This window comes from Sminthopsis crassicaudata, chromosome 3 (genome assembly GCF_048593235.1).
Source record: "Sminthopsis crassicaudata isolate SCR6 chromosome 3, ASM4859323v1, whole genome shotgun sequence".
NCBI classification, from domain to species: Eukaryota; Metazoa; Chordata; class Mammalia; order Dasyuromorphia; family Dasyuridae; genus Sminthopsis; species Sminthopsis crassicaudata.
In genome coordinates, this window is record NC_133619.1 from 180,387,249 (window position 1) to 180,411,608 (window position 24,360).

The 24,360-nt window shown below is 36.6% G+C and overlaps 2 long non-coding RNA genes across 2 annotated transcripts in view; one reads left to right on the top strand and one right to left on the bottom strand.

The window, feature by feature from the left end:
* Positions 1–24,360, top strand: part of LOC141560892 (uncharacterized) — a 121,133-nt gene that overhangs the window by 77,243 nt on the left and 19,530 nt on the right. The gene's annotated exons all lie outside the window — the stretch shown is intronic.
* On the bottom strand, positions 10,164–12,450 carry LOC141560898 (uncharacterized). Its single transcript, XR_012487880.1, has 3 exons — positions 12,003–12,450; positions 11,605–11,799; positions 10,164–10,490 (listed from the first exon to the last, which is right to left on the bottom strand). It is a non-coding gene; the product is annotated as an uncharacterized LOC141560898 (long non-coding RNA).

Consider the following 24,360-nt stretch of genomic DNA (forward strand, 5'->3'; position numbering starts at 1 on the left):
GAATTGAAGGAGGCCTACCAAATTCCTTTTATGGCCCAGACATGGTACTGTTACCTAAAACCAAGTAGATTGTAAGCTGAGAAAGAAAACTAAAGACCGATTTCCTTCTTGAATATTGATGCTAAAATCTTAAATAAGATATTAGCAAAAATACTTCAGATAATCATCCCCAGGATAATACATTATGATCAAGCAGGATTTATACCAGGATTGCTGGGTTGGTTTAATATTAGGAAAACTATTAGTATAATTGTCCATATTAATAATCAAATTAATAAAAACATATGATCATCTCAATAGATGCAGAAAAAGCATTTGATAAAATCCAACATCCATTCCTACAAAAAACACTTGAGAGTATAGGAATAAATGGACTATTCCTTAAAATCATAAGGAACATATATTTAAAACCGTCAGTAAATATCTTATGGAACCTTTCCCTGTAAGATAAGGAGTGAAACAAGGTTTCCCACTATCACCATTATTATTCAATATAGTACTAGAAATGCTAGCCTTGGCAAAAAGTGCTGAGAAAGAGATTCAAGGAATTACAGTAGGAAATGAGGAAATCAAACTATCACTCTTTGCAGGTGACATAATGGTATACTTAGAGAACCCCAAAGATTCTGCTAAAAAGCTATTAGAAATAATTCAGAACTTTAGCAAAATTGCAGGATATAAAAGAGATCCACATAAATCCTCAGCATTTTTATACATTACCAATACAATCCAACAGCAAGAGATACAAAGAGAAACTCCATTCAAAATAACTGTTGATAGTATAAAATATTTGGGAATATATCTAACAAATGAAAGTTAGGAATTATATGAGCAAAATTACGAAACACTTGCCACAAATAGGAAGTCAGATTTAAATAATTAGAAAGACATTCAGTGCTTTTGGATAGGCCAAGAGAATATAATGATGATGAAAATACTCCCTAAACTAATCTATTTATTTAGTGCTATACCAATCTGACTCCCAAGGAACTTTTTTTAAAGACCTAGAAAAAAAATAACAACAGAATTCATATGGAACAACAAAAGTTCGAGAATTTCAAGGGAAGGAATGAAAAAAAAATGAAGGTGGTCTAGCTGTCTAGCTGTACCTATCTAGAACTATATTATAAAGCAACAGTCACTAAAACCATTTGGTATTGCTTAAGAAATAGACTAGTTGTTCAGTGGATTAGGATACTTTCACAGGGCAAGATAGTGAATCAAAATAGCAATCTAGTGTTTGACAAACCCAAAAATCCCAACTTTTGGCATAAGAATTCATTATTTGACAAAAACTACTGGAAAAACTGGAAATTAGTAAGGCAGAAACTAGGCATGGACCCACACTTAACACCATATACTAAGATAAGATCAAAATGTGTCCATGATTTAGGCATAAAGAACGAGATCATAAATAAATTAGAGGAACATAGGATAGTTTACCTCTCAGACTTGTGGAGGAGGAAGGATTATGTGACCAAAGGAAACCAAGAGATCATAATTGATCACAAAATAGAAAATTTAGATTACATCAAATTAAAAAGTTTCCCCAAGGCGGGGGGGAAACTGATGCAAACAAGATTAGAAGAAAAGTAACAAATTGGGAAAACATTTTTACAGTTAAAGGTTCTGATAAAGGCCCCATCTCCAAGATATAGAGAGAATTGACGCTAATTTATAAGTAATCAAGCCATTCTCAAATTGAAAAGTGGTCAAAGGATATGAACAGACAATTTTCAGATGATGAAATCAAAACTATTTGCACTCACAAGTTCCAAATCACAAGTGTGAGATGCCACTACACACCTGTCACATTCGTTAAGATGACATGAAAAAATAAAGATGAATGTTGGAGAGGCTGTGAGAAAATTGGGAAAATGATGCATTGTTGGTGGAGTTGTGAAAGAATCCAACCATTCTGGAGAGCACTCTGGAATTATGCCCCAAAAGTTATCAAAATCTGCAAATCCGTTGACCCAGCAGTGCTACTACTGGGCTTATATCCCAAGGAAATACTAAAGAAGGGAAAAGGACCTGTATGTGCCAAAATGTTCATGCAGAACTTTTTGTAGTGGCTAGAAACTGGAAAATGAACGGATGTCCATCAATTGGAGAATGGTTGGGTAAATTATGGTATAAGAATGTTATGGAATATTATTGTTCTCTAAGAAATGACCAACAGACTTCCGGCCAAGATGGCGGCGTGGAGGCAGACAGCTGCTTGAGCTCCTCGTTTTCTCTCAGAACTTACTTCATGACAAGCCTCTGACTTAATGCTTGACCCAGAAAGAAATCCACAAATTATCACCAAGAGAAGACATCCTTGAAAGTCGCCAGAAAAGGTCTGTGTTTGTTCGGGGGAGGGTCAATCAGACTGGGCGCAGACTGAGGGCAGACAGCCAGAGCAAGACAGGCAGCTCACATAGCTCAGACCGGAGGGGGAGGGGTGTGATCTCTGTCGTTTTTGTGAAAGGGCTTTTGCCCCAGTGTGGATGCTCCGTCTTGGCAGCAAGCCAGGAGCGGTGGAGAGGGTGTAAACACTGGAGGTGAAGATTAAAACCCCAGAAAGCCAGCATCTATCAGAGCCCGGCCACCCCCAACCCCCACCTGGACTGACTCGGTGCGTTCTCGGAGCCTCAGAGCACAGACTCAGTACAGTCATTGCTGTTCTGTTAGTGGCTCTCTGCTGCCCTACCCCCAGTCTGTAGAGGAAGCCCATTAATACCATCCAGCCCTATCCCCCGCAAAACAGACCAATTGTTTCTCTTGTCAGTTTGTTTTCTTTGATTCCTACTCTGACAAAATGAACAAAAAATTCAAAAGGACTCTAACCATTGACAGCTTCTGTGTGGAGAGGGAGCAGACTTCAAATGCTGAAGAGACTAGGAACAGAATGTCCCCAGATGTATCCCCTGGGAGGGATATAAGCTGCTCCTCAATACAAAAGAACCTCATAGAGGAAATCAAAAAGGCTCTCATAAGAGAGCTGGAAGAGAAATGGGAAAAGGAAAGGGAAGCTTGGCAAGAGAGCCTGGAGAAGTCATCCCATGCATTCAAAGACAGAATGGATAAAGAAATCAAATCATTGAGAAACAAGATTAGTGAGCTGGAAAAGGTAAACAACTCCAAGGAAAACAGGATTAGAGAGCTGGAAAAAGAAATCAGCTCTCTAAAAAATACAATGGAAAAAAATTCCATAGAAGATAAAAACTCAATTGGACAATTACAAAGAGATATAAAAAAAGTGAGTGAAGAAAATACATCATTGAAAATTAGACTGGAACAAGTAGAAATGAATGACTCAAGGAGAAACCAAGAGGGAGTCAAGCAAAACCAGAGAAATGAGACAATTGAAAAGACTGTCAAGTACCTTACCAGAAAGACAACAGACCTGGAAAACAGATCCAGGAGAGACAATTTGAGAATAATCGGACTCCCTGAAAAATGGGAGGAAAAAAAGAGCTTGGACACCATTTTCGAGGAAATTATCAAAGAGAACTGCCCAGACGTTTTGGAAACAGAGGGTAAAATAGACATTGAGAAAATTCATCGATCACCTACTGAAAGGGACCCTAAAATCAAAACGCCAAGAAATATAGTGGCCAAGTTCAAGAACCATCAGACAAAGGAAAAGATATTGGAAGCTGCTAGAAAAAAACAATTCAGATATGGAGGATCCACAATAAGGATAACACAGGATCTAGCAGCGTCCACATTAAAAGAACGCAGGGCCTGGAACATGATATTCCGAAAGGCTAAGGAACTTGGTATGCAGCCAAGAGTGACTTACCCAGCAAGAATGAGCATCATTTTCCAGGGAAGAAGATGGACATTTAACGAAATAAATGAATTCCATCTATTTTTGATGAAAAAACCAGACCTACATAAAAGGTTTGATCTTCAAATACAGAACTCAAGAGACTTCTAAAAAAGGTAAAAAGAAATCTTGAGAACTATACTTCTGTCAAAAAAATATGTAAAGAACATATGTACAATTTGTCTTAGAAACTAGAGGTGGAAAGGAGATTATATCATAAAAAAGTATAAAGTGGTGGTACTACATCTCATGAAGAGGCAAAGATAACCTATTATATCTGAGAGAAAGAAAGGAGGGAGATGAACATAGCGTGTATCAATAGACATATTCGATTTATGGTGAAACTTCTTCCACTTCATTGAAAAGTGAAAGGGAAGGAGTAAGCTAAGGGGAAGGGAATACAGTAATTTCGAGGAAAAGGGATAAAATAAGGGGAGGATCTTTAAGGTGGGGGAGGGATCCTAAAAAGGGAGGGCTGTGAAAAGCAAGTGGTGTTTACCAGTTTAATACTGGATAGGAGGGTAAAAGGGAAGGAAAGGGGAAAAGCATAAGCAGGGGTTAATAGGATGGCAAGCAATATAGAATTAGTCCTTCTAACCATAAATGTGAATGGGGCAAACTGCCTCATAAAGAGGAAGCAGTTAGCAGACTGGATTAAAAGTCAGAATCCTACTATATGTTGTTTACAGGAAACACACCTGAAACAGGATGAGACATTCAAACTAAAAGTAAAAGGGTGGAGCAGAATCTATTATGCTTCAGGCAAAACCAAAAAAGCAGGAGTAGCCATCCTCATCTCAGATCAAGCAAAAACAAAAATTGATCTAATTAAAAGAGATAAGGAAGGGCATTATATCCTGCTAAAGGGAAGCATCAATAGTGAAGCCGTATCAATATTAAACATGTATGCACCAAGTGGTGCAGCATCTAAATTCTTAAAAGAGAAATTAAGAGAGCTGCAAGAGGAAATAGATAGCAAAACTATAATAGCGGGAGATCTCAACCTTGCACTATCAGAATTAGATAAATCAAACCACAAAATAAATAAGAAAGAAGTCAAAGAGGTAAATAGAATACTAGAAAAGTTTGATATGATAGATCTTTGGCGAAAGCTAAATGGAGACAGAAAGGAATATACTTTCTTCTCAGCAGTTCATGGAACCTATACAAAAATTGATCATATACTAGGGCATAAAAACCTCAAAATCAAATGCAGTAAGGCAGAAATAGTAAATGCATCCTTTTCAGACCATAATGCAATCAAAATAACATTTAATAAAAAGCCAGGGGAAAATAGACCAAAAAATAATTGGAAACTAAATAATCTTATACTAAAGAATGATTGGGTAAAACAGCAAATCATAGACATAATTAATAACTTCACCCAAGAAAATGACAATAATGAGACATCATACCAAAATGTGTGGGATACAGCCAAAGCAGTAATTAGGGGAAGTTTTATATCTCTACAGGCCTACTTGCATAAAATAGAGAAAGAGAGGGCCAACGAATTGGGTTTACAACTAAAATTGCTAGAAAAGGAACAAATTAAAAACCCCCAGACAAACACAAAACTCGAAATTCAAAAAATAAAAGGTGAGATTAATAAAATTGAAAGTAAAAAAACTATTGAATTAATTAATAAAACTAAGAGTTGGTTTTATGAAAAAACCAACAAAATAGACAAACCCTTAGTAAACCTGATTAAAAAAAGGAAAGAGAAAAAGCAAATTGATAGTCTTGAAAATGAAAAGGGTGAACTCACCACTAATGAAGAGGAAATTAGAACAATAGTTAGGAGCTACTTTGCTCAACTTTATGCCGATAAATTTGATAACTTAAATGAAATGGAAGAATACCTTCAAAAATATAGCTTGCCCAGATTAACAGAGGAAGAAGTAAGTAGTCTAAATAGTCCCATCTCAGAAAAAGAAATAGACCAAGCTATTAACCAACTTCCTAAGAAAAAGTCCCCAGGACCAGATGGATTTACAGGTGAATTCTACCAAACATTTAAAGAACAACTAACTCCAATGCTATGTAAACTATTTGAAAAAATAGGGATTGAAGGAGTCCTACCAAATTCCTTCTATGACACAGACATGGTACTGATACTTAAACCAGGTAGATCGAAAACTGAGAAAGAAAACTATAGACCAATTTCCTTAATGAATATTGATGCTAAAATCTTAAATAAGATATTAGCAAATAGACTTCAGAAAATCATCCCCAGAATAATACACTATGACCAAGTGGGATTTATACCAGGAATGCAGGGCTGGTTTAATATTAGGAAAACTATTAGTATAATTGACCATATTAATAATCAAATTAATAAAAACCATATGATCATCTCAATAGATGCAGAAAAGGCATTTGATAAAATCCAACATCCATTCCTACTAAAAACGCTTGAGAGTATAGGAATAAATGGACTATTCCTTAAAATAATAAGGAGCATATATTTAAAACCTTCAGTAAACATCATATGTAATGGTGATAAACTAGAACCTTTCCCTGTTAGATCAGGAGTGAAACAAGGTTGCCCACTATCACCATTACTATTCAATATAGTACTAGAAACTCTAGCCTTGGCAATAAGAGCCGAGAAAGAGATCCAAGGAATTAGAGTAGGAAATGAAGAAATCAAATTGTCACTTTTCGCAGATGACATGATGGTATACTTAGAGAACCCCAAAGACTCTGCTAAAAAGCTATTAGAAATAATTCAGAATTTTAGCAAAGTCGCAGGATACAAAATAAATCCACATAAATCCTCAGGATTTTTATACATTACCAACACAATCCAACAGCAAGAGATACAAAGAGAAATTCCATTCAAAATAACAGTCGATAGTATCAAATATTTGGGAATATATCTACCAAAGGAGAGTCAGGAATTATATGAGCAAAATTACAAAACACTTGCCACAAAAATAAAGTCAGATTTAAATAATTGGAAAGACATTCAATGTTCCTGGATAGGCCGAGCGAATATAATAAAGATGACAATACTCCCCAAACTAATCTATTTATTTAGTGCTATACCAATCAGACTCCCAAGAAACTATTTTAATGACCTAGAAAAAATAACAACAAAATTCATATGGAAGAATAAAAGGTCGAGAATTGCAAGGGAACTAATGAAAAAAAAGTCAGAGGAAGGTGGTCTAAGTGTACCTGATTTAAAGCTATATTATAAAGCAACAGTCACCAAAACCATTTGGTATTGGCTAAGAAATAGACTAGTTGATCAGTGGCATAGGTTAGATTCACAGGACAAGATAGTGAATAAAAATAGCAATCTAATCTTTGACAAACCCAAAGATCCCAAATTTTGGGATAAGAATTCATTATTTGACAAAAACTGCTGGGAAAACTGGAAATTAGTATGGCAGAAACTAGGCGATGGACCCACATTTAACACCACATACTAAGATTAGATCAAAATGGGTCCAAGATTTAGGCATAAAGAACGAAATCATAAATAAATTGGAGGAACATGGGATGGTTTACCTCTCAGACTTGTGGAGGAGGAAGGAGTTTGTGTCCAAGGGAGAACTAGAGACCATTATTGATCACAAAATAGAACATTTTGATTACACCAAATTAAAAAGTTTCTGCACAAACAAAACTAATGCAAACAAGATTAGAAGGGAAGTAACAAATTGGGAAAAAATTTTTACAGTTAAAGGTTCTGATAAAGGCCTCATCTCCAAAATATACAGAGAATTGACTTTAATCTATAAGAAATCAAGCCATTCTCCAATTGATAAATGGTCAAAGGATATGAACAGACAATTTTCAGATGATGAAATTAAAACTATTTCCACTCATATGAAAGAGTGTTCCAAATCACTATTGATCAGAGAAATGCAAATTAAGACAACTCTGAGGTATCATTACACACCTGTCAGATTGGCTAAGATGACAGGAACAAATAACGATGAATGTTGGAGGGGCTGTGGGAAAACTGGGACACTGATGCATTGTTGGTGGAGTTGTGAAAGAATCCAACCATTCTGGAGAGCAATCTGGAATTATGCCCAAAAAGTTATCAAAATGTGCATACCCTTTGACCCAGCCATACTACTACTGGGCTTATACCCCAAGGAACTACTAGAGAAGGGAAAGGGTCCTGTATGTGCCAAAATGTTTGTGGCAGCCCCTTTTCATAGTGGCTAGAAGCTGGAAGATGAATGGATGTCCATCAATTGGAGAATGGTTGGGTAAACTATGGTATATGAATGTTATGGAATATTATTGTTCTATAAGAAATGACCAACAGGAGAAATATAGAGAGGCTTGGAGAGACTTACATCAACTGATGCTGAGTGAAACAAGCAGAACCAGAAGATCATTATACACTTCAACAATGATACTGTATGAGGATGTATGCTGATGGAAGTGGATTTCTTCAACATAGAGAAGAGCTAATCCAATTCCAATTGATTAATGATGGAAAGAACCAGCTACATCCAGAAAAGGAACAATGGGAAATGAATGTAAACTGTTATTTTTACCTTCTGAATCCAATTCTTCCTGTGCAACAAAAAATTCGGTTCTACACACATATATTGTATCTAAATTATACTGTAATATATTTAACATATATAAGACTGCTTGCCATCTGGGGGAGGGGTTTGGGGGAGGAAGGGAAAAAATCTGAATAGAAGTAAGTGCAAGGGATAATGTTGTAAAAAATTACCCATGCATATGTACTGTCAAAAAATGTTATAATTATAAAATAAAATAAAAAAAAAAAATAAAAAATAAATAAAAAAAAAAAAAAAAAAAAAAAAAAAAAAAAAAAAAAAAGAAATGACCAACAGGAGAAAAACAGAGAGGCTTGGAGAGACTTACATCAACTGATGTAGATTCAAACGAGCAGAACTAGGAGATCTTTATACACTTCAACAATGATACTATATGAGGAAGTATTCTAATGGAAGTGTGTATCTTCAATATGGAGAAGAGCTAATCCAATTCCAATTCAGCAATGATGGACAGAATCAGCTACACCCAGAACCTGAACACTGGGATATGTAAACTGTGAGCATTTTTTTATTTGTTTGTTTTTTGTTTTCCTTCACAGATTATTTTTACCTTCTGAATACAATTCTTTCTTTGCAACAACAACAACAATGAAATTCGGTTCTGCACATATATATTGTACCAAGCATTTACTATAAGATATTTAATATGTATGGGAATGCCTGCCCTGTATTGGAGGGCATGGAGGGAAGTGGGGGAATAATTCAGAAAAGAAAGGAGTAGAAGGGATAATGTTGTAAAGAAAAATTACCTATGCATATGTACTGTCAAAAAAATGCTATAATTAAAAATCAATAAAAAATAATAACTTGCTGGCATTTGTACTATTTTAAAATTATTATATCATTTGACTCTCACAACAACTTAGACAATAGGGATTATTGTAAACAATGTTTCACTATTCAGAAAACTGGGGGCAGATGTAAAATGACTTATTTTATTTCAAACATATATTAAGTTTTGGAAGGTAAATTAGACTCTAAGTCTTCCTGCCTTAAAGCCCCTGCCCTCTATCAGCTGTACCATCTCACTTTCACCTTTTCTGGTGTTGTAATGGTTAAGTTGTCTGCTCCTAGAAGGGCAAGAAATTGGTCATGGCACTAGGAAAACTTAACAGTACTCCTAATAGGAGTAATAAGACTACTAGAAGTAAGATTAGCAATAGTAGTAGTAGTAGTAGTAGTAGTAGTAGTAGTAGTAGTAGTAATAGAAGTAGTAGTAGTAGTAGTAGTAGTAGTAGTAGTAGTAGTAGTAGTAGTAGTAGTAGTACTAGTAGTACTAGTAGTAATAGTAGTGAGAAAGGAGTAGTGGTAGTAGTAGGAGTTGGAAGAGTAAAAGAAGTAGGAGTAATCTGAGTAGTAACAGTAATAGGATGAGGAATAATAGTAGTGATATAAGTAGTAGGAAGAATAGAAATGATAAAAGTAATAGTAATGGTAGTAGTACTAATAATAATAGCAATAGGAATAATACTAGTAGAAGTAGTAGTAATAGCAATAGTAATAATAATAGGAATGGGAGTTACACTAGTAGGAGGAGTAGGAGTAGGAGTAGGAGTTGTAGTAGTAATAGTAATAGTAAAAGTGGTAGTAGAAATAATAGTGGTAGCAAAAGGAGTATTGATAGGAAGAGGAGCAATGATAGCACTAGTAGCAGGAGGAAGAGATCTAGAAGGAATAATAACAGTAATAAGAGTGGGAGTAATTGTAGTAGTTGGTGAAAGAGTAATAGTAGTAATCGTAGGAATAATACTAATAGGAGTAGGAAGAGGAGTAATAGTAGAAGTAGTAGTAATAATAATAGGGGTAAGAGTATGAATAATAATAATAGTAGTAAGAGTAGTATCTAACATTTACACAGTGCTTCACCATCTCCCAAGTTCTATAGATCATCTCCTCTTATGCTACCCCTAAGGCTCAGAACAAGTCTTGTGGGAACAGCCAGACTCTCCCATCCTTGGGCCAGGGAGACACATGTCCTGTTATTTCGGGTTCAGTACGTGTGTTCCAGGCTTCAGGGAAGAAACGAGATCTTTCAACATTTTGGCTTCTGATATTGTCACCCCACCAACCACAAAGAGGATCTGGAGTGGATGGTCACCGGGAGGACGGCGGCTCACCTGTAATAGTCACCACAACAAGGACAGGGTCAGCCCTCAGACAAGAATGCCAGGTTAATGTTGCTACAAATGAACTATATAAAATCCAAGAGAAAATAAATGACTCATTAATGATCAAATACAGATCTTACATTAGGAAGCAATGTTCCTAGATTTTCAGCTGTGGAATCACAATTTTAGAACTGGAAATGTAGTTTCCTAGTGGTCATGGAGCTCAAGTCTCTCATTTAACATGTGAGGAAACTGAGGCTCAGGGAGTTTAAAGTGATAATAAAAAGTCATGAAGGTAAGGAATAAAGAGCAGAGCATAATACCACTTGTTTAATGTTACTTTATTACAGTGTCTTTTCCCTACCCCATCCCACCACTTCTTTTTTTTTTTTTTTTTTTTAAGAGTTAATATATTTAGCTATAGGTTAGAAGATTGGAGTATGGAAATATACACACACATATATGCACACACATACACACATATATAATGAACACTTAGAGCTAACATGATAGTATTAACAGGATCTGTTTGAATCTTGTCTCTGCCATTTACAAATTGTATGCGCCTGAACAATATATTAACTATACTAAACCTCCTTGAGTCTCAGTGATTTTCTCTGTAAATTATGGAAGTAGAAACCATGAAATATTCCTGCCAGCTCAAAATCCACGATGCAGTGACTCTACTTGAAAACAAATAGTTCTCAGAGGATTATTCTCTGTGGAGCACACATGATTGTATCATTCCCATTTTACAGACGAGGAAATTGAGGCAAACACAGATTAAGTGACTTGCCCAGAGTCCTACAGCTGGTGTTTGAAAGCACTTGCTGATTCAAGGGAGGTCCAGCAGTGTTATCCACTGAACCAGCCAGCTGCCAATAATTTTAGAAAAAGTCTTCATCTATATGTAATTGAATTCAACAAGCATTTAAGAAACCTCTAATATGAGCAAGTCATCTTTTTTTCTGGGAACCAGGCATAGGATGAGGAAAAAGAAAATAGTTTCTGAACAAAAAGAATTTGCTTTTGTTTGTTTGTTTGCTTTTAAGTGTAGGCTCTCTATTTCCAAGATTATTTGTACTTCTAGTATATCTAGGGCTAGTCAGCAACCTAGTCCTACCTTGATCTCCTATTAACACTGACTGCAGGAGGGAAGCTGCAGGTAGATTATCTCTATGTAGATGCTTTCCCTTCATGAACATGTTAAATCCCATTTTAAGTAGATCCCAAGGCCCGAAGATGCATTGAATATCGCCAGCATCTGGTCACAACTGGTCCAGTATCTCCTCTGCTTCAGCAGTGGCTTATAGGATGCCTCAAAAGGTAAAATGTTACAGCATAAGTGAAAGATATGTGTCCAATTGATCTACTGGAATAACCATCCACAAATTAAAATTTTGGGGGGAGGTAGGGGAAGAGGGGAGGAAAGAGAAGTCAACAATTTCCCAAGCCAGATAGAAAGCAACCGTTTTAGCTTCTATCATCTTGAAGAATAAAATATAATAGTTTAATACTGACCTGAAGGCAGTCTCAATCTTTGACAGCAGCCCTTGGTATCATGCTGATGAGGGCCTGAATGGATCTCTCTAATCAGTTATTTATTTACTGATTTACCTAACCATCCATTGACTCATTCATTATCTATGTATAATTTAATGCAGCTATTCATTCTTTTCTACCTATAAATCTCTTTTCTACCTATAAATCTCTTTTCTTCTTCTAAATCACTTGTTTTTTAACCTATATATCTCTTTTCTACTTATGTATTGCTTTTTTTTCATATAAATCTCTTTTCTAACTATAAATTGCTTTTCTTCCTATAAATATATTTTCTACCTATAAACTTTTCTATTATAAATCTATCTTTTCACTTATCTACCCATCATTATCTATTTAACTATGCATCAAGTGTATCCATTCCATTTATTTGTTTATCCTTTCTATCCCATCTATCTATCACCAGTTATCTATGTATCTAGTCTATTAGTCTATTTGTCCACTCATCCATCCTTCTATTCACACTTCCTTCGCCCTTTGCTGTCAGGATCCAACTGGGTTATTGGGGAGAGAACATCACCTTTAAGTCAGAAAACTTTGAGTGTTCTCAGGCGTGTCACAATGGCCATGACACAATGAGGTCTCCATGGAGAAGGTAAGTAAAGCAAATGCTCATCAGATGAGGATAGTGTTCAGCCTGTATGTGGAGTTTTTTCTTTTAAAAAATTGTTTTAGGAAAGCTTTTTATTTACAAAACACATGAAGGGGTAAGTTTTTAACACTGACCCTTGCAAAACCTGCTCTTCCAACTTTTCCCCTCCTTCCTTCCACCTCCTAGCCTGGGTGACAGGTAATTACATGTTAAATATGTGAAAATATATGATAAATCCAATGTATGTAAAAATATTTATCCAATTATCTTGGTTATGCATAGATTTTCTTCCTAGTTCTTTTTGTAGACATCACTTTCCCCAATAGAATATAAACATTGAGGGCAAGACCATTTTGTTTTTATCTTTATGTCTCCAGGGTCTAGTGTAATATATGACCCCTAGTAAGTATGTAATATATGTTTGCTCCTTCTTTAGTTGTGCTTTGCTGATTGAGTAGTCCAAGGAAGATGGATGAGATGGGCTACCAAATGAATGATATGGTCACAAAAGACACAGGGACCAGAAACTGGGGACATGAGTAGAAGCAGCCAGTGGGAAAGGGAGCTAAGCCCACATATTGCTCTTGGGATGGAACCTACGTTTTGGCTGAAAAGCAAGAGGAGCTAGGGCCACAGTTAAGACCCCAGACAGCTTTATCAGGTAACTTTCATCATTATAGAATTTGGAAAACACCCCATTGAACGCTGCAGATCTAGAATCCCCTTGTTAAATAGGCCAGGGTTGTCTGTACAAGACAAGATCTGTTTCAATCTAGCCTCTATTTTACTGACCTGTTGCCTCAGTTTCTTTAACTGAGTGTGTGGATAATAGCACCTACCTCTCAGTGTTCTTAAGGAGAGAATATGTGTAAAGTGCTTAGTACAGTGCTTGGTACATAAGAGTTTAATAAATGCTTGTTTCCTTAAGAAATATTGGTAAATTGGAAGTGATTCAAAGTGGAAAAATGGCAGAGCTACTGCGGAAAACTCCAACAGTTCTTGCCCTCAAGAAGGTGGTTTTCTGTAGATGAGACCCTCCAAGCCCAAGCCCAGAAGTGGAAAGCCCAAGATGGAGGATGAGAAGGTGCTGTCAGAGAGCAATCCAAACCTCTTTCTCTTCCACCCCCTGGGAGGATTCCCAAGGCCAAACTAAGCACTAGCTCTGGAAGCCTGCTTGTCTGGCTTGTCCAGGGCCTTCTGGGGCCCTTCAGCCAATTAAGGCTGCATTCTGCTTGGGAGTTAGTTTGGTATCATTTCTTTGCCAGGGCCTGTACATCAATTCACAAGAGGGATTTTTCCAGCTTTATCATTCAGTTCAAACATCTTATGTGGCTAACCTGAGGTTTGCCACTATCTATTGAATCAAATCAGACAGGGTTTTCCCATCTCCAATCTTGCCGGCTCCAGAGCACCCATTTGCTTTTCTAGCACTCTTCCTATCCCCCTTCTTCATCCAGGGGATTTAGGTTCCCAGCTTCTGAAGAAAGGTTAGGTTTTGCATTTCAGTGATATAGATTATAATGAGCACAAGTCAGGCAGAAGAAACTTCAAAGGGGGAATGGGGGGCTCTAGCACAAGCCTGTGGGGACACCAATTATTTTCTGGCTCAGCCTTCCCCTGGAGCTGAGGAGAAGCACCTGGATGCAAATCTCTAAGCCAGTCCCTTGTCATTCTGAATTGCCCTCCAGGTGTGGAATGGCTGCTCTGCTCCTCCAGGAAGATCCAAAAGACTTCAGCAGGGCCAGTTCCTAGCTTCTCTGGGACTTCTCTGGCTAGAACACAGCAGCCCTGCTGCTTGTTAACCCCCAGTAGCTCTTTGCTCCCAGACTTTCAGACGGTCCCCAGCCTCTGATGGCAAAGGTCCTGGTTACAGTTGTTTCACAATCTCAAAGAAGAACAAATCTGCCTCCCTCTCTTATTCCCAAACCCAGATAGGATAGCCAGCTTTAACCATCAGCAGTATGGGCTAGCTGCAAATAAGGGAAAAATGTAATTTATCCAATAAGTTTGCCAACAAGTATTTCTTTATGATTAACGAACTGGAAAACCTAATCACCAGATAGCACAGAAGAAACTGGGAAATATCACTAATCATGTGGGAGCTGAAAAATGACAACTTGACACTTCTGGAAACAGAAAAAATCTTTTTTTTTTTTTTAAACCACATCAAACTCAGCAACAACATCTCTCCCCTTCCCACCACCAGTACAATAAACTCCAGAGTATAGATCAAAACTCCACAACAGCAATCTCTCTCCTTCTCCCCCACCCCCCTCCCCATTATCCAAGGCCTTAAGGCAGGATTCAGTTATTCCCACAATTAGTAACAGGGTAGAGTTTAGGAAACATATCTCTACTGGTGTCAATAGAGAGGGTCTTTGCAGATGACTAAGTCTTATCTTCTTAGCAGATGGAGCTGGCTCAGTTGCCAATGTCAGGATGAAGTAGATCATTGCAAGTAACAGCTCTGTAATGTTAAGTGGGCTCAGGAGTCCCCTGGAAAGCACAATACCTAAGAAGAGGAGGGGGTGGGGAAACACCACATATAATTAGGGAGGGAAAGTCCACTCCTGCCTCAGCCATGGTGAAAGAAACACAAAGGGCATGGGTTATTTCCTTTTAATTGACTCAGGTTTCAGGGCAGACAAACCCCATTTCCAAGTTTCAAGAACGGAATGCAATCTAATTTAAGATTTTCTGAGGTTCATGGCTTGGGGCAGCAAGATGGTGGCTACCTTATGCTCCATCTCAGAATGTGTGCTCATCACTCCTCATCATCACTCTGAACTTGGACCCTCAGAATCTGTGCTCATCACTCCTCATCATCACTCTAAACTTGGACCCTCAGAATCTGTGCTCATCACTGCTCATCATCCTTCCCAACCTGGACCCTCAGAATCTGTGCTCATCACTCCTCCTCCTCTCACCCAACTTGGATCCTCAGAATCTGTGCTCATCACTTTTCATCCTCCCTCAGAACCTGTACACTTGGTTTTTGTTCTCTACTACTGTGGACAGCAACTGTACTGTGGAGAATTTGAACAGAAAGTTATTTTGCTTTCAGTTAGAATTTCTCCCTCCTTCTAATACCACTCTCTTGCTCCAAAGAAGAATAGCTGCTCCATTTTCAAGTGTGGGGTCCTGAGGCTCTGGCTGTTCCACCTCCTAACCCAAACCTTCTTCTGATTTGGGTCTCCATTCCTGGCACAAGGGGCCTTCCAGAACCAAGCAAGCATTGGGTGAAAGATGATCTTTGCTTTAGGCTTGTCTACATAGAATGGAGTAAGTCTGGTACACTGGGAAGGTCTGGCTTTGGAGCTGGGGGCTGTGGATTCAAATACCAGATCTTCTGCATTGGCTGTGTAAAATGGAGTTGGACAGCTCTAAATGTAGGGTCAGAGGTCAGTGGTAGCCAGTGTCTTTGTCAAGAAAACCCCAAATGTCGTCACAACTAAACAACAAAAGTGCCATATAAATGTCAATTATTGTGACCTTGAGGCTGAATGTTGTTAGTCCTCTTTAGAAATAAAGGGTGAACCACAACTGACAGTGAACAAAGCTACCATCCTTAGTTTCCTCATCTATAAAATGGAGACAAAAGTTCCCACCTTGTCTTACTGCATCAGATAAAATATTTCTGCAAACTTTCAAACATTAAATAAATGTAATTTCATTACTTTATTATTATTATTATTATTATTATTAGAATCTGTGATATAAAAAATGTAAATGACAATAAAACTTATAAAAAAAAGTGGAAGAATTCTAATTTGGGTCAGAGAAGAAAAAATCTAACTAGAAGTGAAATCTAAGCATACTTGGCAACATCTACTCATTCTGGTTTTATTATAGGCCTTACCCTTAAAAAAAATTGGTCTTTCAAAGTAAAAATATATTATGAACATAACATTGATTATTTAGGCCATAAACCTTGGGTTTTATGTAAGATAGATTCCAGAGGAAAGCATGGTCTCTACAATAGTTGGTTATCTTACTTCCTTTCCAAAGAGAAAATGCTTTTTTAAAATTAATATGGTGTCATCCTTGCTCTTTTTGAGGCAGAAACAAAAATCGTAAATACAACAAAAGGAGGACAAATCCTTCTATGAATAATATAAAGTTCGAACTCAAGGAAAACACTTTTGCATTTATAGTTTTCATAATCTCACTATCAACAAGGTCCTCAGAGACTGTGGTATAGTATGAGTTTCTATATGGAATATACAGATATGTACTCACACATGATTACACACACACACACACACACACACACACACACACACACACACACTATATTCAGCCACAATGGCCAAATAATTCACCCAAATAGTCAAAACAAATCATCTTTAGGTTTTGAAAATGCTGGCCCTAAAGTATATATGAAGGTATCTTATTGGGAAGGGAAAGGGAGATTGAAATTTAATGGAAGCTTTATGAGCACCATGTTGTTTAGGAGCAGTATGATTGGGGTTAAGTAATTCTAACTCTTGAAACCTTCCCATTCCATGGAATTGAGACCTTCTGATACATAGGACACAATGCAAGAGGCTCTTTAGGCTGTCCAAGCCAAGATGGGCTTGGGTCTGTTCCCCGTGAGGCTGAGAATTCCCCCCTTTCTCACTTCTCTACAGAGAAGCAGCCCTTTCTTCCTCCTTATCCAACTACATTTTCTAAATAAGGAAAATAGTAGAAATGAAATGATGACTTAGATTCAGGTCATGGACCTCTCAGTCCAATAGTCTTCTCATTAAATTGACCTGCAGGCTTTCTCTCATAGGCATAGGGACTCCATCCCACTACTCTCAAGGAAACTGATGGCCTGGTGTCCTGGAATTATACCCAAGGAAATCGTTGATGAAAATCTGCTGTTGACTGATAAAGATATGACTTTCTCTTTTCTCCCTTTTTCCCCTCTTTTTCCTTTCCTTTTTGTTCTCTATAATCTTTTCTGTAAAGGGTCTGATTAGTGGGAAGACAGGTGACTGATAATGTTCCCAACCTCCCAATGGAGGAAAGAGGGAAGGAAAGGAGAAAAGCATAAGCAGAGGTCAACAAGATGGCAAGCAATGGAGAATTAGTCATTCTAACCATAAATGTGAATGGTGTAAATTTCCTCATAATGAGGAAGCAATTAGCAAACTGGATTAAATGCCAGAATCCTACTATATATTATTTGCAGAAAACACACCTAAAAACACGTGATACATTCAAAATAAAAGTAAAAGGGTGGAGCAGAATCTACTATGCTTCAGGTGAAGCCAAAAAAGCAGGGGTAGACATGCTCATCTCAGATGGAGCAAAAACAAAAATTGACCTAATTAACAGAGATAAGAAAGGGCATTATATCCTGCTAAAGGGTAGCATAAATAATGAAGCAGTATCAATATTAAACCTATACACATACCAAGTGGGACAGCATCTAAATTCTTAAAAGAGAAATTAAGAGAGTTGCAAAAAGAAATCGACAGCAAAACTATAATAGTTGGAGATCTCAACCTTGCACTCTCAGAATTAAGTAAATCAAGCCACAAAATAAATAAGAATTCAAAGAGGCAAACAGAATACTAGAAAATTTTGATATGATAGATCTTCGCCGAAAGCTAAATGGAGACAGAAAGGAGTACATTTTCTTCTCAGCAGTTCATGGAACCTATACAAAAATTGATCACATCATAGGACAGAAAAACTTAAAATCAAATGCATTAAGACAGAAATAGTAAATTCATCCTTTTCAGACCACAATGCAATTAAAATTACATTTAATAAAAAGCCAGGAGGAAATAGACCAAAAAATAATTGGAAACTAAATAATCTTATACTAAAGAATGCCTAGGTAAAACAGCAAATCAAAGACATAATTAATAACTTCACCCAAAAAAATGACAATCATGAGACATCATACCAAAATGTGTGGGATACAGCCAAAGCAGTAATAAGGGGAAGTTTTATATCCCTGGAGGCCTACTTGCATAAAGTAGAGAAAGAGAGGGTCAATGAATTGGGCTTACAAGTAAAATTGCTAGAAAAGGAACAAATTAAAAACCCCGAGACAAACACGAACTTGAAATACTAAAAATAAAAGGTGAGATTAATAAAATTGAAAGTAAAAAAAAAAAACTATTAGTTAAAAGTAAGAGTTGGTTCTATGAAAAAAACAATAAAATAGGCAAACCCTTAGTAAATCTGATTTAAAAAAAGGAAAGAGAAAAAGCAAATTCTTAGCCTTGAAAATGAAAAGGGAGAACTCACCACTAAGGAAGAGGAAATTAGAACAATAGTTAGGAGCTACTTTGCTCAACTTTATGCCAATTAATTCGATAACTTAAAAGAAATGGAAGAATACCTTCAAAAATATAGCTTGCCCAGATTAACAGAGGAAGAAGTAAGTAGTCTAAATAGTCCCATTTCATAAAAAGTAAGAGAACAAGCTATTAACCAACTCCCTAAGAAAAAATCCCCAGGAAAATATGGATTGACATGTGAATTCTACCAAACATTTAAAGAAAAACTAAGTCTAATGATATATAAACTATTTTTAAAAAAAGGGATTGAAGGAGTCCTACCAAATTCCTTTTATGATCCAGACATGGTACTGATTCCTAAAACCAGGTAGATTGAAAACTGAGAAAGAAAACCATAGACCAATTTCCTTAATGAATATTGATGCTAAAATTTAAATAAGATATTAGCAAAAAGGCTTCAGGAAATCTTCCCAGGATATTACACTATGATCAAGTAGGATTTATACCAGGAATGCAGGGTTGCTTTAATATTAGGAAAACTATTAGTATAATTGTTCACATTAATAATCAAATAAATAAAAAACATGATCATCTCAATAGATGCAGAAAAAGCATTTGATAAAACCCAACATCCATTCCTACAAAAAACGCTTGAGAGTATAGGAATAAATGGACTATTCCTTAAAATCATAAGGAACATATATTTATAACCGTCAGTAAATATCTTTTGGAACCTTTCCCTGTAAGATAAGGAGTGAAACAAGGTTTCCCACTATCACCATTACTATTCAATATAGTACTAGAAACACTAGCCTCGGCAAAAAGAGCTGAGAAAGAGATTCAAGGAATTAAGAGTAGGAAACGAGGAAATCAAACGATCACTCTTTGCAGAAGACTTAGATATATATATATACTTATATATACATATACTTAGAGAACCCCAAAGACTCTGCTAAAAAGCTATTAGAAATAATTTAGAACTTTAGCAAAATTGCAGGATACAAAATAAATCCACAGAAATCCTCAGCATTTTTATACATTACCAACACAATCCAACAGCAAGAGATACAAAGAGAAACTCCATTCAAAATAACTGTCGATAGTATAAAATATTTGGGAATATATCTAACAAAGTAAAGTTAGGAATTATATGAGCAAAATTAGGAAACACTTGCCACAAAAAAGACAGATTTAATTAGAAAGATATTCAGTGCTTTTGGATAGGCCGAGAGAATATAATGAAGATGAAAATACACCCTAAACTCATCTATTTATTTAGTACTATACCAATCTGACTCCCAAGGAACTTTTTTAAAGATCTAGAAAAAATAACAACAGAATTCATATGGAACAACAAAAGTTCGAAAATTTCAAGGGAAGTAATGAAAAAAAAAATGAAGGTTGTCTAGCTCTCTAGCTGTACCTGATCTAGAACTATATTAAAAAGCAACAGTCACCAAAACCATTTGGTATTGCTTAAGAAATAGACTAGTTGTTCAGTGGAGTAGGACAGGTTCACAGGGCAAGATAGTGAATAAAAATAGCAATCTAATGTTTGACAAACCCAAAGATCCCAACTTTTGGCATAAGAATTCATTATTTAACAAAAACTGCTGGAAAAACTGGAAATTAGTAGGGCAGAAACTAGGCATGAACCCACAAAAGATCAAAATGGGTCCATGATTTAGGCAGAAACGAGAACATAAATAAATTAGAGGATCATAGGATACTCTACCTCTCAGACTTGTGGAGGAGGAAGGAATGTGTGTCCAAAAAAGAACTAGAGATCATTATTGATCACTAAATAGAAAATTTTGATAACATCAAATTACAAAGTTCCTGCATTTAAAAAAAAAAAAGAGAAAAACTAATGCCAACAAGATTAGAAGGGAAGTGAGAAATTGGGAAAACATTTTTACAGTTAAAGGTTCAGATAAAGGCCTCATCTCCAAAATATAAAGAGAATGGACGCTAATTTATAAGAAATCAAGCCATTCTAAAATTGAAAAGTGGTCAAAGGATATGAACAGATAATTTTCAGATGATGAAATCAAAACTATTTTCACTCACAAGTTTCAAATCACAAGTCTGAGATAGCACTACACACTAGTCACATTTGTTGAGATGACAGGAACAAATAATGGTGAATGTTGGAGCGGTTGTGAGAAAATTCGGAAAATGATGCATTGTAGGTGGAGTTGTGAAAGAATCCAACCATTCTGGAGAGCAATCTGGAATTAGGCCCCAAAAGTTATCAAAATCTGCAAATCCATTGACCCAGCAGTGCTACTACTGGGTTTATATCCCAAGGAAATACTAAAGAAGGGAAAAGGACCTGTATGTGCAAAAATGTTTGTGGCAGCACTTTTTGTAGTGGCTAGAAACTGGAAATTAACGGATGTCCATCAATTGGAGAATGGTTGGGTAAATTATGGCATAAGAATGTTATGGAATATTATTGTTCTGTAAGAAATGACCAACAGGAGGAATACAGAGAGGCTTGGAGAGACTTACATCAACTGATGCAGAAACAAACGAGCAGAACTAGGAGATCTTTATACACTTCAACAATGATACTGTATGAGGATGTATTCTAATGGAAGTGTATTATCTTCAATATAGAGAAGAGCTAATCCAATTCCAATTGAGCAATGATGGACAGAATCAGCTACACCCAGAACTTGAACACTGGGATATGTAAACTGTGAGCATTTTTTTTTATTTGTTTGTTTTTTGTTTTCCTTCACAGATAATTTTTACCTTCTGAATACAATTCTTCCTTTTCAATAACAACAACAATAAAATTCGGTTCTGCACATATATATTGTACCAAGCATTTACTATGAGATATTTAATATATATGGGAATGCCTGCCCTCTATTGGAGGGCATGGAGGGAAGTAGGGGAATAATTTAGAACAGAAAGGAGTAGAAGGAATAATGTTGTAAAAAAAAATTACCTATGCATATGTACTGTCAAAAAATGCTATAATTAAAAATTAATAAAAAATAATAATAACTTGCTAACATTTGTACTATGTGTCAGGCACTGTACTATTTTATAATCATTATCTCATTTGACCCTCAAAACAACTTAGGAAATAGTGATTTTTGTAAACACCGTTTTACTATTGGGAAAACTGAGGGCAGATGTAAAATGACATTTTTAAGGTCAAAACAGATAGTAAGTGTTGGAAGAAAATTTAGAACTCTAAGTCTTCCTGCCTTGAAGCCACTGCCTTCTATCCACTGTACCATGTCACTGAAACCCTTTCTGTAGCGTGCTGTCGTCTCCAGAAGCTGCTGGATCGCTCTCTGGGAAGAGATCTGCTGTGTCTACTCAAATCTCTCAGACAGATTCTTCTTCCTGTAATGAACCGTTTTCTCCAGGCAGTTGCCGTTAACTTGTCCAGAGAAGTGACTTCCCTTCCTGTAGAGAGGCCCGTCAGGCCTGATGTAATGCAGAGACCTCTCCTTGAATCCTGGCTCTGAATCTCCTCCAGCTCTTATCCTTCTCCAAGCAGACTGCTTTCCAGGCCCACTGTTGCCTCTTTTATCCTCCCAGAGAATGGGCGTGGGATAATGCAAGGGCTTCTGGGAAGAACCACTTCAGCCAATGAGCTTGCTCCTTCTATCAAGTCAACCTGAGTTCTCACCTTGTAATTGTACAGACAACCTGAATTCTCACCTTGTCACTGCCCAGACAACCTGAGTTCTCACCTAGTAATCCTAACACCTTTCTGGTGTTGTAATGGTTAAGTTGTCCGCTCCTAGAAGGGCAATAAATTGGTCATTGCACTAGAAAATTTAACAGTACTCATAGGAGGAGTACTAATAGTAATAGAAGAGTAGCAATAGTAGTAGTAGTAGTAGTAGTAGTAATAGTAGTCAGTAGTAGTAATTATAGTAATAGTAGGGAGAAAGGAATAGTGGTAGGAGGAGGAGGAGGAGTAGAAGAAGTAGTAGTAGTATGAGTAGTAAAAGTAATAGAAGTAGGAATAATAGTAGCAGAATAAGTAGTAATAGCAATAGTAATAATACTAGGAATAGGAGTTACACTAGTAGTAGTAGAAATAGTAGTAATAATAATAGTAAAGGTAGTATTACAAATAATAGTAGTAGTGGTAGTAGAAGGAGTATTAATAGGAATAAGAGCAATGATAGTAGTAGTAGCAGGAGGAAGAGAACTAGAAGGAATGGGAGTAGTATGAATAGTAACAGTAATAAGAGTGGGAGTAATTGTAGTAGTTGGTGGAAGAGTAATAGTAGTAATCTTAAGAGTGATACTAATAGGAGTAGGAAGAGGAGTAATAGTAGAAGTAGTAGTAATAATAATAGGTGTAGGAGTACAAGTAATAATAGTAGTAGTAAGAATAGTATCTGACATTTACACTGCTTCACCATCTCCAAAGTAATATAGACATGTTTTCTCTGATGCTACCCCTAAGGCTCAGACCCACCCTTGTGGGAAAAGCCAGACTCTCCCATCTTTGAGCCAGGGAGATGCATGTCCTGTTATTTAGGGTTCAGTACCTGTGTTCCAGGCTTCAGGGAAGAAACAACATCTTTCACCATTTTGGCTACCGATATCGTTACCCCACCAACCCCAAAGAGGATCTGGAATGGATGGTCACCGGGATGAGGTCGGCTCACCTGTAACATTCACCACAACAAGGATGGGGTCAGCCCTCAGACAAGCATGTCAGGTTAATATATGACTCATAAATGATCAAATAAAGATCTTACGTTAGGACATAATGTTCATAGATTTTCAGTTGTGGAATCAGAATTTTAGAACTAGAAATGTAGTCTCCTAATGGTCATGGAGCTCAACTCTCTCATTTAACATGTGAGGAAACTGAGGCTCAGGGAGTTTAAGTGATAATAAAAAGTCATGCAGGTAAGAAATAATCAGCAGAGCAAAATTCCACTTGTTTAATGTTACTTTATTACAGTGTCTTTTCTGTACCCCATCCCACCAACTTTTTTTTTAAAGAGTTAATATGTTTAGCTATACGTTAAAATATTGAAATATGGAAATATACACACACATATATGCACACACATACACACATATGTAATGAACACTTAGAGTTAACATGATAGTATAAACAGGATCTGTTTGAATCTTGTCTCTGCCTTTTACAACCTGTATGCGCTGGAACAATATACTAAATATACTAAACCACCCTGAGTCTCAGTAACTTACTCTGTAAAATATGGAAGTAGAAACCCTGAAATATTCCTGCCAGCTCAAAATCCACGATGCTGTGACTCTACTTGAAAACAAATAGTTCTTAAAGGCTTATTCTCTGTGGAGCAACAATGATTGTACCATTCCCATTTTACAGATGAGGAAATTGAGGCAAACACAGATTAAGTGACTTGCCCAGAGTCTTACAGCTGGTGTTTGAAATCAGTTTCTAATTCAAGTGAGGTCCAACAGTGTTATCCACTGTACCAGCCAGCTGCCAATAATTTTAGAA